This window comes from Bufo bufo, chromosome 2, assembly GCF_905171765.1.
Source record: "Bufo bufo chromosome 2, aBufBuf1.1, whole genome shotgun sequence".
NCBI lineage: Eukaryota > Metazoa > Chordata > Amphibia > Anura > Bufonidae > Bufo > Bufo bufo.
In genome coordinates, this window is record NC_053390.1 from 182,951,085 (window position 1) to 182,966,010 (window position 14,926).

The 14,926-nt window shown below is 47.6% G+C and overlaps 1 protein-coding gene across 5 annotated transcripts in view; it reads left to right on the forward strand.

The window, feature by feature from the left end:
* The first annotated feature begins 1,336 nt into the window (after positions 1–1,336).
* Positions 1,337–14,926, forward strand: part of CSNK1G3 (casein kinase 1 gamma 3) — a 146,280-nt gene continuing 132,690 nt past the window's right edge. For 2 of the 5 annotated variants that reach the window (XM_040415957.1, XM_040415956.1), the window contains exon 1: positions 1,337–1,905. The gene's annotated coding sequence lies outside the window, so the exon portion shown is untranslated. The remainder of the gene's footprint in view (positions 1,906–14,926) is intronic. The other 3 variants (XM_040415958.1, XM_040415959.1, XM_040415960.1) reach the window with 3 other exon arrangements.

Consider the following 14,926-nt stretch of genomic DNA (forward strand, 5'->3'; position numbering starts at 1 on the left):
CCTAAAGGGTTAACAAAGTTTGTAAAATCAGTTTTGAGTAACTTGAGAGGTGTAGTTTCTACAATGGGGTCATTTATGGGGGTATCCACTATGTAGGCCCCACAAAGTGACTTCAGACCTAAACTAGTCCTTAAAAAGTGGGTTTTGAAATTCTAAGCCTTTTAACGTCCTAAAAAAATAAAATGACATTTACAAAATGATGCCAACATAAAGTAGACATAAATATTTTATGAGATATCACTTTCTGTTTTAAAAGCAGAGAAATAGAAATTTAGAAAATTGCGAATTTTTAAATTTTTGGGGTAAATTTGGGATTTTTTCATAAATAAAGGTGAAATATATTGACTCAAATTTATGACTGTGATGAAGTACAATGTGTCACGAAAAAACAATCTCTGAATGACTTGGATAAGTAAAAGTGTTCCAAAGCTATTACCAGATAAAGTGACATATGTCAGATTTGCAAAATTAGGCCTGGTCAGGAAGGGGGCAAATGGCCCGGATGTGAAGTGGTTAAACATGATGGTGCACTGAACATACTAGTCTCAGATATTTCATGCACATTGGGTAAATTAATAATAATTTACAAGGATAATGCACACTGTCATGTCACAGAAGGGACAGTGGCCATAGTGATGTCACAGGGCAGGAACGACCTGTACTGCTTGTGCATTTTACATTTTAGTAACAAGTAACTGTGGGGCACCATAGCAATACTTCTGAGGTCACCGTGTACACTGTGACATCACAGGTATAATACAGACATGACGTCACAGCCGGGATAATACAGATATTAAGTCACAGCAGTGATAATAGTCATGACGTCACAGCAAGGACAGCACAGACATGACGTCACAGCCGGTAAATACACTGATGCTGCAGACAGCGGATAACGCACACAGCACGGGGCTCTATAAACCTTGGGGCCACACATTGCCCACAGTCTGTGAGGACCTGAGCCCAGGACACGTTTATTTCCCGTCACTACTATGAAAGGTTTCTCCATGTCACAGCACGGGCACAGTAAGCGCCTGGAGGCCGGCGCTGACACCCGGTGAACTCGCAGTGACGCAGAGCGCATCACCGCCCGGCAGCGCCATCCCTATGAGGTGACTGTCTCAAACCCCCATCCTATTGGCCGGCGCCAGCTGCCCGAAGCTACCCCGCCCTCCCTGGGGAATCCCTAAGACTGACAGCAGCAGCTGACCAATGCCGGGAGCAGGTCCAGCGTAAACCACGCCCCCACGTGAAGGTGGAGACGTGTGAACCAGCCGTACTAGAAACACAATCGTATACTCATTATTATAACTATGTCACGATTCGCCTTGACCACGCCCCGATCTCTCCACAGAACAGGATGAGGGCGTTGACGGTTCCGAATGCCTGTCTCGTGATTGGTCAGCGCTTTCGGGCAGTGGGCGGAGTTTTTCTGCTGGTCGTTTCGCCCGCTCCTGCCGCCCCCTGGTGGTGTCGCGGGTAAAGGGAGGGGTTGTCGTCACTTTTGCTGCCAGTGCTTCTAGGCCCGGAGAGCGGGGCATGGGCTGAGCGCGGCTGTGCTCCCGAGCCCCTGTGTTGTCGCGGAAGAGGCGGGCCTGCTTCCAGGGGGGCTGTTTCCGCTGCGCGTTCCCCTCTGACACGGAACATTTCCCTCCAGTATGTGTGTGTGAGGTCCCTCCTCCTTCTCTGGCCATCTTTATTACATTCATTACAGCAAAGGAAGAGCGAGCCGGCCCTGCCTCTTACCGTCACCCCATTCCGGAGAGCTCCGAGCATCCGCGCTTTCCACGGCTACCGTTACACCGGCGGACCGGGCGCGATTACAACCTTCTACGTCATCGGGATCCCGGGACATGATCGGCTGCTGCTGGGATCGGGACGTGTGATCGATCATCCCCTGACTGCTCGGTGGGTGACTGGTGGCTGTGGTGTGTTGTAGAGGAGGGGATCCCCATTATCCCCCCTGTGCGGGGCTGACAGGAAGCGGGGACTCCTCCTGGATCCCCCATCAGTCCCAAAGGGAGGATCGCAGGAGCTGAGCTTCCTGTTGTGACTTCTCTCGGGCCTGGGGGGAGGGGGGGCTGGGCACATGGATGTGGGGACTGGAGTGGACCAGGCTGTGTACAGGATATGTACATGTGAGGTCACTGCCAGGTCACAGTCTGCAGGTGGTGTCAGCTCACAGGTGTGGTGACGTCACGCCTGTGACCTCAGTCTATAGACTTCTCCAGTATATTGCTGGGGGCAGCAGTTTCAGGCCGGAGAGGTCACTGTGGGGTCTCTATGTCCCAGGGACTACTTGCACTGTCTCTGTCATGTGGTTGACTGGTTGCTATGGGAGATGCCGCCTGGTGCCCACCTTGGTACGTGAGGCCTTTGTTATAAAACCAGTGCGCTATGTCTCTAGGTAGCGTTCATAGTTATGTTGTCGTCGGAAACTTTTTGAATGTCTAAAAAATTCAAGCAATTTGAAGGGATTTTGATGGATTACCTGAGTTCCGTAGAACCACCATCTGCTGTGAAAACTGGCTTTGTTGCCCGTAGCAACCAATCCCTGCTTAGCTTTCATTCGGTATTCTGCTCTTGAAAAATGAAAGCTGTGCTGTGATTGGTCACTATGGGCAACAAGGGAAATTATTTATTTTGGACTGCTTCTGTAAGGTATTGTAATGACTTGTTGGCCATAGTGACGTGCCGCAGTCATATACTGTTCATAGTGACGTGCCGCAGTCATATACTGTTCATAGTAACGTGCCGCAGTCATATACTGTTCATAGTGACGTGCCGCAGTCATATACTGTTCATAGTGACGTGCCGCAGTCATATACTGTTCATAGTGACGTGCCGCAGTCATATACTGTTCATAGTGACGTGCCGCAGTCATATACTGTTCATAGTGACGCGCCACAGGCTGCTGCGGTCATATACTGTTCATAGTGACGTGCCGCAGGCTGCTGCGGTCATATACAGATCACAGTGACGCGCCGCAGGCTGCTGCGGTCATATACAGATCACAGTGACGTGCCGCAGGCTGCTGCGGTCATATACAGATCACAGTGACGCGCTGCAGGCTGCTGCGGTTATATACAGATCAGTGACGCGCCGCAGGCTGCTGCGGTCATATACAGATCACAGTGACGCGACGCAGGCGGCTGCGGTCATATACTGTTCACAGTGACATCACATGGTTGACACTTTTTTATGATACGTCTTTGAAGCTGGACGAGACTGGGTGAGTGAAAGGAGCTTCGGCCATGTGTACTGTTATACCGTTAGACTTTTGTGATCTCACATAACCAATTTAAAGGGACACTCCATCAGCTACGTATTACATAATTAGAAGCAGTTTTACAACTTGTCATTTAGAGTTGGGCTACACAGTGATTTTGGTCGCGGGGCAGCTAGACATGAATGGGGCTGCAGTCCTCACCTTTACCAACCGTGTTCCCAGAATCACAAAAAATCCAACTTTGCCGTATTTTTTGCAATTCTGGGGTTGCGGCAAACGTGTGTGTTTCGTCACGACCCCATTCATTGCTATGGCTGCCCTGCCACACTCGATACTTGGCCGTGACCAAGATCACCATGTAGCCTTACCCTAAAGTTTGGTGTGGTGTCTTTGACATGCCCCTCCTGCCACGTTTAACGCTAATTTGTGGTTACTCGTGGGGACGACCGCTTTATGTTGGCTTTATCTGTGGAGGACCAGTGTCTTAGACTGCACCACTGTGGTCTTCATCCAGACTGTGGCAGGAGAACTAGGCGCCAGTCATAGTCCAGCCACATGTCCATCACGGGTATTACATGAGGGCTGGTGATAGAGAGGGGATCATTGCTGGTATCGCAGGCTGAAGGTAAGCAGTGGCTATTTTATATTAGAATTCATATTGCTTCTTTTCATGTCTTATTACAAGCCGGCTGTTATTCCTGCTAGAAGTTATGACTGAAGGTCCAGACGGGTGTTACCAGTTGGGGGTGTGTCTTTGCTTGGTCTGCCACGAGCAGTACTGATTGGTTAATACCAGGCTGTGCAGGGGCCCACCTCACACTTGTAACACCCATCTGTACATTCACTGCAAATGTCTAGTAATACATTCCTAGCTTCTAGTAGGAATAATAAAGGAATGGCACAAGGTAGAGCCATAAAAATAGCTGCTCCAGGGGGGGGGGGGGGGGGGCGAGTCCGAGTCCTCTTTAAAGGGGTTGCCAGCTTTTTACTATTGATGCCTTCTCTGCTCTGTTTACCTGCTCGTCGCAGCACTGGCAGTGTAATTACAAGTATGCGGTCCCCATTCACTTCTATGGACGGATCTGTAGTATTCACTTCGACAGACGGAGCCATCCCATAGAAGTGGACGGGGACGCCATACTTGTAATTACACCTGCTCTCCACTGCAAGGGCTGTGGCGAGAGGTAAACGGAGCAGAGTGCTGCCTTCTCTTCAAACAGGTGATCGGTGGGGGTGCCGGTGTAACGTTACATTACCCTACTTGGTGAGATTTCCCTAACTTCCGGTCGCACCGGAAATGACATGAGGAGGCGTGCCGGAGTTGTGCCGATCTGCGCATGCACAAAACGACAGTTTAGGGAAAAAATCACAGCGGAGTTCAGCTGCACACCGGGAGACTGCGCATGCGCCGGAGAGCCTCAGTAGGGTAATATTACGGCCCAGTGCGCAAGCGCGGCTAACTCCAGAACATCCATCCGATATATATATATCGGATGGATGTTCTGGAGTTAGCCGCGCTTGCGCACTGGGCCGTAATATTACCCTACTGAGGCTCTCCGGCGCATGCGCAGTCTCCCGGTGTGCAGCTGAACTCCGCTGTGAGATTTTCCCTAAACTGTCGTTTTGTGCATGCGCAGATCGGCACAACTCCGGCACGCCTCCTCATGTCATTTCTGCTGCGACCGGAAGTTAGGGGGTAGGGAAATCTCACGAAGTAGGGTAATGTAATGTTACACAGGCAGTCCTGAGGATAAGGCTACTTTCACACTAGCGTTTTTCTTTTCCGGCACTGAGTTCTGTCCTTGGGGCTCAATATCGGAAAAGAACTGATCAGTTTTATCCCCATGCATTCTGAATGGAGAGCAATCCGTTCAGGATGCATCAGGATGTCATCAGTTCAGTCACTGAACGGCGTTTTAGACGGAGGAAATACTGCAGCATGCTGCGGTATTATCTCCGTCCAAAATTCCGGATCAGGTGCCGGATCCGGCATTAAAAATACCGCAATGTGGGATCCGTCCTTCCGGTCTGCACATGCGCAGACCGGTAAAAATGTCAAAAAAAATAGAAACGTATCTGTTTGTCCGTATGACAAACGGAGAGACGGATCCGTTCTTCCAATGCATTTGTGAGACAGATCCGTCTACAAACGGTGTCCGTTTGCGTGCAGATTGCCGGATCGCTCTGCCGCAAGTGTGAAAGTAGCCTAAGTCATCAATAGTAAAAAGTGGACAACCCCTTTCACTACTGTACATCCTAGTCCTTCAGTCTACAGCAGTCCAGGTCTCAGCTGGTCCTCGAGGGGGGGGGGGGGGGGGGGCGGTGGGGGTTGAGATTCTTATGTATTTTTTATGTTTCAGGTAGAGGCGTTTGTTCCATTCCTAGTAGTGATGGGTTTGGAGGACATCATTGATTTTTCTCGTCTCGGAAAGGTTTGTGGCCGGGTGTCCTGTATGTCTGACTGTAGAGAAATATTTAGTGCATCATTTGATGCCTTGTGTCCAGCGAGTAAGACTTCTGGTAATATGGAAGGAACGCTTCCCTGAAGTCCAGGAGATCTCTTCATTTCTTGCTATTGATTGTTCCCCTCAGGATATCGGAATCGTTTGGTCAGTAGACGGTCGGTTCCTGTGCACATTTAACAGTTTATGGCAAAAATTGAAATCTGGATAATTTTTTACACAACAGAACTGGCTATGAAAGGGGCTGTGAAATATAGTGGGGCAGGTGTCCATAGCAGTCAGGTCATTGGGGCTGGGGATCAGACTAAGGGTCCATTCACACGTCCGTTTTGGTGTTCCGCATCCGTTCCGATTAAAAACGGAACGTTATGCGGATCCATTCATTTTCAATGGAATCCGCAAATAATCGGAGAGCACTCATGGTGCTCTCCGATTCCGTGATTCCGTTCCGTGGGTTCCGTTATTCGGATCCTGGAAAAAAAAAATACCCTGTCCTACTATTTGTCCGATTTTGCGTTCCGTCATCCCATTCTAGTCAATGGATCCGTCAAAAAATCGGATGACATGCTAAAAGCATCCTCATGTCATCCAGATTTTCGGATCCGCAAAAAACAGGAACGTTTATCTGGAAAGGTAAAAATACTGACGTGTGAATGCACCCTAACCCTCCTGCCTTGCTCCAGTTACAGCGCCACTCATGGTTTGTGTCTGGTATTGCAGCTCCGCTCCACAGAAGTGAATAGTACTGAGATGTAATACCACACACCCCCTGTGGACAAGGGTGGGAAGGCAGCCATGTTTTCCCAACCCTGTACATCTCCTCCTTTTCATTTTGTGGGAAGAGCTGTGCCATGGGAAACATGGCGGATACCCTGCAGATTTTCGGAGAGTCTGTGGGAGGAGCAGCAAAGTGGATGAGGTTTAAAAAATAAATAAAATTAACTTGTCACCCGGCAGAAAGTCTCTGCAGCACAGTCCGTAGATGACGTGGATTTTATATTCGTGACGTGTCAAGTTCTGATGCGCATTTCACACTTGGTAAAAGCTGCTGCTAATCATAGTGTTTATACATTTCTTCACATCTTTAAAGGGATTTTCTAGCATCAAACCCCATTTTAGCTGGGGCCAGGACCGCGCTCTTCCTAAAGCATGCCTCAGTGGTGACACGTGGCCAGCAGCACATCACTGCTGGGTCACATGCCGCTTGGCGACATTTGTTTTCAGCTCTGTTGTGGCCCTAGCTAAAATGGGGGTAGAAGCTGGAAAAGCACTGTAAAGGGGTTACATGCTCTCGGTGAATATCTATGGGAGCTCCAAAAATAGCTGAGTGAGTGTGCTCAGCTATTTTTGGAAGCCATGGAGAACGCACTGTGCAAGCGCAGCCACCACTCCATTCACCTCCATGGGACTGCTAGGAATTGCCGAGCCAGCATTCGACTATTTTCGGAACTCCAATAGAAATGAATGGAGCATGGCCATGCATGTGTGGCTGCTGCCTGTTCACTTTGGGGGTCCTATTCTGGCAATAGGTGGGACACACACCTATCTGACATCGGTGGCATATCCCAGGGATGTGCTGCCAATGTCTAAGGTGAGTCAACCCCCTTAAGGCCGCAGAAGGAACACAAACATTAAAGGGGTTGCACAGGGGGGGTGAAATCCGGAACATAAATTGACAGGCTGTGCGTTGAGCGTCCGTTTATGTGCAGAACTTCTCTGCAGCATGTGGATGGAGATGGCATTTGTCACAAGCACCTGGCTGCTGCCGTTAATGCTGTGGATTCTTTACACAAATGTTTTTAGTTGTGTGACTTTTCTTAGACCTGCGGTCTCTTGACACGCGTCACCTTGTAGCCCCAGCCTAGAGGGGTTTACCAGTTTCCAGATACTGAAGACGTGTCCTCCAGGTAGGTCAACAATATCAGGTCGGTGGGGGTTCGACATCCAGCACCCCCGCCAATCGGCTGCTTTCGGCATCTGCTGTCTCCGGACACGATACAGTGGATGGAGCTGGATACAAAAACACTCTGTCCACTGTGTAGCGTCCATGCCGGGTTTCTGCTCCTCCGCTCCCATCTACTTGAATGGGTGCTGGCTCCCCACAATCTTATGTCGATGAGCTGTCATCAGTATTTTGAAACCAGGAAACCGTTTTAAAGGGCTTGTCCGGCCTAGCAGAAGACTTAATCAGTGGCTGTAACGTCTGGTCAGAGGAGGGGAAAAACCTACCACTCATAAGCAGGTCTCCTGTCCTGGCCGATTGGATCCTCCCCAAATTGGAAGTAGTAAGGTCCCATGAACGCTGTGAAATCACTGGCCACAGCGGTCACCTACTAGAAGGCAGTGATCCAATCAAGGTACCACTGTGCAGAGGAAAGCAGTGACGTTCCTTGGATTAGTCAGGGTCCCAGAGGTTAGGACCCCCCACGATCGGGTTACCTCAGGTCACTTCTTCATCATCATCTTCTGATCTCAGATTTGGCTTGTCAGTCGTGATGTGGGTGCTGATTCGGGTGACCCAGCCAGCGGTACATGTCAGGACAGGTGTTGGTGTTCATGTCACATTTCCCCCTTCTGACATCAGTGGCTTTCATGGAAACATTATGTGAAACGCTGTGACGGAATTCAACAGTGTGAATGTGGCCTTGCTTTTTCAGCTGTTTTTAACACAGACCTAGTATAGCGGATGTTTTTTTTTTTTTTTTTTCTTCCTCATCAGGATTGCATCCGTTTTAAATCCAAAAGCTGAAGGATAACACTCAACATCTCTTAGCAGCCATCGGTGAAATACCTCAGTATTTCACGCCACCCCGTTCATTTCTGTGGGGCGAGGGCTACACAAAAAATGGACAATATACTGTTGATACATTTTTAATTTATCACATTTTTATTTTTTCCCCCTGAATGCAAAAATGATCAGTGATTGATTTTCATGTGCTTTCCACAGCCATGTCCCTGTTGTGCAAAAATAGAACGTGTCCTATACCTGTCCAGGGAGCGCAGAATGTGGACCCATTAAAATCAATAGGTTTTCGGACAGAAAAATAGACATGGTTGTGTGCATGAGGCCTAATTGACAAACTGGTGTGTGTGTGTGTATAGTGTTAAAATAGAGCTAGAAGTGATGGCTGACTATTCTATTTACATGAAAAGGGTAGCGCCATATGGCAGCACATAAGTCCCTCTGTATGGGACTGTATTACGGAGGTATTCTCCTACAGAAGACAATCTGCTATAGTGCACCATGTGATTTGAAACAAAATGTAGCATCAGATTCTGAATGGCACTGGAAACCTTCAGGATATTATGGAGGTACAGTTTCGTCCCTTAGACTCCTATGGGTGCTGTTTTATGGTTACTTGGATCTTCTACCGAGTCATAATATGTCTGTGCGCAGGAGCTCTTAGGCACAGTAGATATTGCATTCCGGTAAGTAGAAGTCATTCCCTATTTGACAGGATAGGGGTGTTCAACTCCTAGGAACACACAATCATGAGAGATGGGGTTCTGTGCCCCTGAAAGAGTGAAGCGCCAGGTCGAGCATGTGCATAATTTTTTTTATAAATTGCTCTTTATTAAAAAATATGGCGTTTTCTGTACAGAACTGTCATGCTCTAGTAGCAGTTTCTGGATTTTCTGTCTTTTCCGTCAGACCAGGAGCAGAAGGGCTCCTTATCTCTGACATTCTAAACACTCATTATAGCTCCATCCTTATTTTACTGATAAGAATGTGGCTTAAATAAGTGTTTATGATCTCTTAGTAAATTAGAGATAAGGTTTATTAGCTGACCGGCACAAAGTGGAAGTACCAATCACACAGCTAGAAAAACTGTTAACGCTTTGTGACAGAACAGCTCAATATTTTTAATAAAGGCCAATTGGAAAAAACTTTCAGTAAAATGCAATCGTAAAAAAAAAAAGGTGTGCATAGCCTTTAAGGCTGTATTACCTGCTGATTTTTCAGCAGATGATCGCTAACGAGCATTCGTATGAATGCTTGTTAGCGATCATCTTGCAGTGTAATACCCGATTAACGAGCAAACACTCATTCATTGGGCAAGTGCAATGTTTTTTTTTTTTTTTTTTAAAGCACGCTTAAAAAATTAATTGTTTGCCGGCGGCAGATTGTGCTGTGTATTTACGATCTGCCACTGGCAAACCACTACACAGCATGGGGACCAGCAATGGCATAGTGATAGCTCTTTCCCATGCTGCGGAGGAAGTCACTGTATGTAATAGCAGAGGTCTCCTCCGCTAGCGAACAGGCGATTGCTTTGAGGGAACACTTCCCTCCTGACAGTCGCTCATTTGGCCTGTGTAATACAGGCCGTCTAGACCTGCACTTGATTATCACAGTGGCTCAGGCTGGATGTCAGCATGCCTGAAAAAACGCCAGTGCTGTGTGCTTGAAAAGAAGCCAGAAAAAAATAAAACACCAGCGGCAAAAAAACACTTGTGTGCCCTGCATTTCTTATTGCTAACATCTGGAGCTGTTGTATTTACTGCAGAAAAACGCAAGATAAAACCTCCATGTGAAGCCAGCCTAAGGGCTGTTTCACACGAGCGGATGCAGTGCGTGGCATCCGCTCCGTGAAAGAGTGCCAAGACCGGATGCAGACTGCATCCGGTCTTGGCACTCTTTCACGGAGCGGATTCCACGCACGGCATCCGCTCGTGTGAAACAGCCCTAAGGCCCCTTTTACATGAGCGAGTTTTCCCGCGCGGGTGCAATGCGTGATGTGAACGCACAGCACCCGCACTGAATCCTGACCCATTCATTTCAATCAGTTCTGCGTTGCATGAAAAACACAGCATGTTCTATATTCTGCGTTTTTCACGCAGCCCTGGCTCCAAAGAAGTGAATGGGGCTTCAGTGAAAAATGCATTGCATCCGGAAGCAAGTGCGGCTGCGATGCGTTTTTCACTGATGGTTGCTAGGAGATGTTGTTTGTAAACCTTCCCTTTTTTTTTCACGCACGTGAAAAACGCATCAAAACACATTGCACTCGCGCGGAAAAAACTGAACAACTGAACAATCGCAGACGAAACTGACTGAACTTACTTGGAAAATGGTGCGAGTTTCGCTGAACACATCCGGACCTAATCCGTCATGCTCGTGTGAAAGAGACCAAAGGCAACCTTCACATGGGTGCTGGTGAAGAGCCGCACAGATTTCTCAGCGTTTCCGAACCCAAACCGCACCAAAAGCTGTAAAAACCTAATTCACACGTGGATTTCAGAGGGAAATGATGGTTCTGTATTTTGCTGTGGTTTTTGCGCACTAACAACCGTTTATAAAGGCCTCTTGTATTTATGGTTCTGCCAAATACGGATACTGTCTGTGTTAAGTCATTTGCATTTTGCAGCCACATATAGGACATATTCTATCTGTTTGCAGAACGGACATACGGATGCAGAAAGTACACAGATCATCCATGTGTCAACTCCGCAAAAAGATTGTCTGCAAAGTGCGGACCACAGAATCCCTAAAATCAGTTGGTCCGCATCTGGACTGCATCTGTGTTTTGCAGATCCGTGTTTTGTGGACATGGTCATGTGCTTGAGGCCCTTATCCACGCTGTGTGAACACACGTTTGGTTGCTACGGCTTTGAGAAGCTCTCGCTGTAATGACTCTCGTAATGAGCTGCTCTGGTGTATACAGAAGTCATACAAGAGATTTCTGCTGTACTGTTACGTCACGTGTTCGCTTATTGTCACGCCAAAGGGCTCGACAAAGCCCATAAAGCCGGGTAGTCCATGTGTCTAGAGATGATTGGCTTAGGTGCCATTCTTTTGGAATCTCTTGGCTCCTGGAGTGGTCTAACTGGCTCCTGAAGCCTACAGGTTTTTCGTCATTGATGACTGCTTTTGGGATTCAGTCATGCAACTCGTCCTGGAGAGTGAAGCCCTGGTACTGATTGTAGTCTACACAGAGCGGACTGTTCCCTAAATGTCACACCTAATGCCTGGAAGAAGCAGCCTCATTTTTCAGAGGACATGTCTGTGTCCTATAATGGATTCCTTTCTGTGCACTGTCTGACCGGAGATTGTGCCAGTCCGTGGTAACGTTTCTTTTAGACACTCGTCTTTTGGCGGCGTACAGATCTCGTGTCATCATAACTAATCACTGTTCAGATTTTATTTTCTAGCAGAATGAAACCCCGAGTCCGTTATTTTATTTTTCTGTTGACCTGACTAGAAGAGGCATTTCCTTTTCCGTGATACGTTGTGATTGCACCGTCAAGTGTTCCATATAAAGTATTATAAAACTGTAAAATAATTATATTTGTGTGGTGAAATGGAATGGAAAAACAGAATTCTGCCATTGTTTTGTATTACTGCGTCCCCTGTGCGGTGGTTTTTCGTAGACCCGGACTTCAAAGGGCTAGTTGGTCCTCATCATGGACCAAAGTAGTGCATGTCTTATGTCTCCCTGACTCATGGTCACTACTGATGTGTGACCAAATACATTTAAGTCAATGTGTACAGGTGGTGTCCATCTAGAACACGGAGAGAGCTCACGTCCGTGATTGACTGAAGTGACAGAGGCCTAAGGTATGTGGTAATGGAACCTAAAGCCTCATGCACATGGTCCACAAACCGCAGAGACAAAAAATATGGATGACTTCAGTGGGTCCACTGTCTGCCTTTTCAGTACAAATATAGGACATTTTCTATATTTTGAGGAACGGACTTACAGATGCGGAAAGCACACAGAAGCCATCCCTAGTTTGTCAGTAGGCCCAAGTGGCTGTCCATTTCTGCTGTGTGGTCCAGGTTGGATCTTCAGAGGGTGCCACATCTCCATGCCTGGTATACTTGCGGATGGTATTTTTTTTTCCCATGCCACTTCTGAATTCATGTAGTGTGAATCTCACAGACAGTGCCCTCAGTTTTGTGTCTTTGATCTACCCTGTACGGTTCTTCTCCTAGCTGGTTGAGCTTTTCTTTTGACCTTCATTAAGTCGTCCTGACCCTCATTATCTCTGTTTAGGATTTGTGTGGCGCTGCGGCTCTACTTAATTCCTCTCCTTTAACTTTCCCTGCAAGTATCTCAGTAGATCCGTGTTCTGTTCTCCAACAAGTCAGGGCATATTTCTTCACAGAGACGTCTGAGCACAAGGAGAAATTCAATTAACATGTGTATGAATAAATGCGTATGGATAGAGAACACCTTCTGCACATGAATATTGAACTGAGTCAATTAGGTAAAAATTTATAAAAATAAATACCAACACATGTAAAAAAGCAAGGGGGTAATCTGCATCCTGCAACTCTAGGACCATCTGTAAGACTGGCAAAATCGCAGATCAAATGTCTTAAATTGTACTTTCTGCACTTTGTGTTATTTGGTGTATTTTCCCACATTTTTCAGAGGGTGGCCTTGTTGAATCTGATCCGGCTGACAGCGAGGATCCAGCTTCTGAAACCTTTAGCAAACGGCTGATGTTGCCAGAGGAAATGCATGCAAAAGCTTTACTAAAGATCAGTCCTAAGAAACTATGTTACTACTGTTTTTATCGAAAACTGTGTATAAAGACATTGGCCTTAAAGGTGTTATTCAACCCCTATAATGCCCGGGCGCCTCATACAGGTTATACTTAGCACGCTCCCCGACACCCTCGTCGCTCCTGATGCCCACACCACTGCGACATCTCTCCGTTGCACGGATCAAAACCTCTTGCGACCAGTGGGGGGGGGGGGGGGGGGAAGGGGTCTAGGGTGCAGGTTGTGATGGGTAGTAGCCTTCCTAGCATCGAGGGTGACGCTAAGAAGCTTGTTCCCATCTCGGCCTGCTATTAGCTGCCCCCCACCCCATTGCCGGATTGCCATGGGGAGATGCAGCGGTGGCCATGTGGGCATCAGAAGCGACACGAGTGCCAGGGAGCGGGGTTAGTATAACCCTTTAAGAGCGGTTCCTGCAGCAGGGCAGTGGAACCAGATGGCGTATTGGGTTTAGGTGTGTTTTCTTTTTACGTGAACTGGGTGTTCCCATATCTGTTTTATGCAGCAGCCTCTGGTGTGTATGTTGGGGGGGATGCATGGAAATGCCCATGCGGGTGGGCTACTCTATTTCCATAGCTCCCATAGAGGTCAATGGAAGCTAAGTAAATGGCATAGCTTGGTTGTTTACGGAATCCCAACCACCTCTGTACATGGTGGGTATTCCAGTCTCAGCCATCAATGATGGAGATGGCAATTATCCCATTTAGGGGGCATTCACACGACTGCATACCTTTTGCAATCTACAAGTTGCGGCCTTTTCCCTTCCACATTTTGCAGATCAGCCCGCCCCGCCTTATGTTAGTAATGCCTATTCTTGTCCCCAAAATGAACAAGAATAGGACATGTTCTATACTTTTTTTGCGGGGCCACGAAATGTACATACGGATCTGAACAACACATGGTGTGCTGTCCACATTTTTTGTGGCCCCGTTGAATGGGTCCACATCCGATCCACAAAAAATGCCGTTCAGATACGGGCCAAAAATACGGTCATGTGATGTCAATAGACCTTTAAAGTGAGACTCTAAGCATATTTTCCTAATTCCTTGACTTCAGTGGGAGCAGCGCTGTGGTAAAAAGCGCTCTCCACTACACTGTGCATGGTAGTTCCAGCGATACCCGAACGACCTCCACCGATCAGCTAGTGATGGCCTATACTGAGGAGTTTAGTGCTTGCACACTATAGAATAAAGTACCAGCTTATGTGAGCTCCCACGGTCCTGGCCACCAGAGAGGTTGGCATTTTTCTTATAGTGTGCAAGCACGACCACCACTGATGGATTACAGGGTGGTCGTAACCAGGGAAACGAGCAGTGTATAATGTGATAAGTGCCTTGTATTAACTTTCTTTACATAATAAATGCCACTTACGGAAGTGAGACAGCCCCTTTAAGTTTAACACGTCTGTCTTTCTACCCCTTTTACTGAAGGAAGGCTAGCTTCCTGACTGAACCAGATCCGGCGCTGGCGGATGCGTACAGAATGTCTGCCGGCCCCATTAAAGTATAACCACAACCAGCTGACTAGTGGAGAACCCGCTGCATGCTGCGGTTTGTGTCCGGACGATCCTCCGCTTGCCTGCAGTAACAGGCGCCCAGGCACTGCTACCGCAGATGTGAAGGTAGCCTAAGATTGTGACCATATATATATATATTTTTTTTAATTGCCGTTGATAAATCTGGCTTAAATCAGCTTGACAGGCTTAGGCCGAATGCACATGGACGTGTTTCA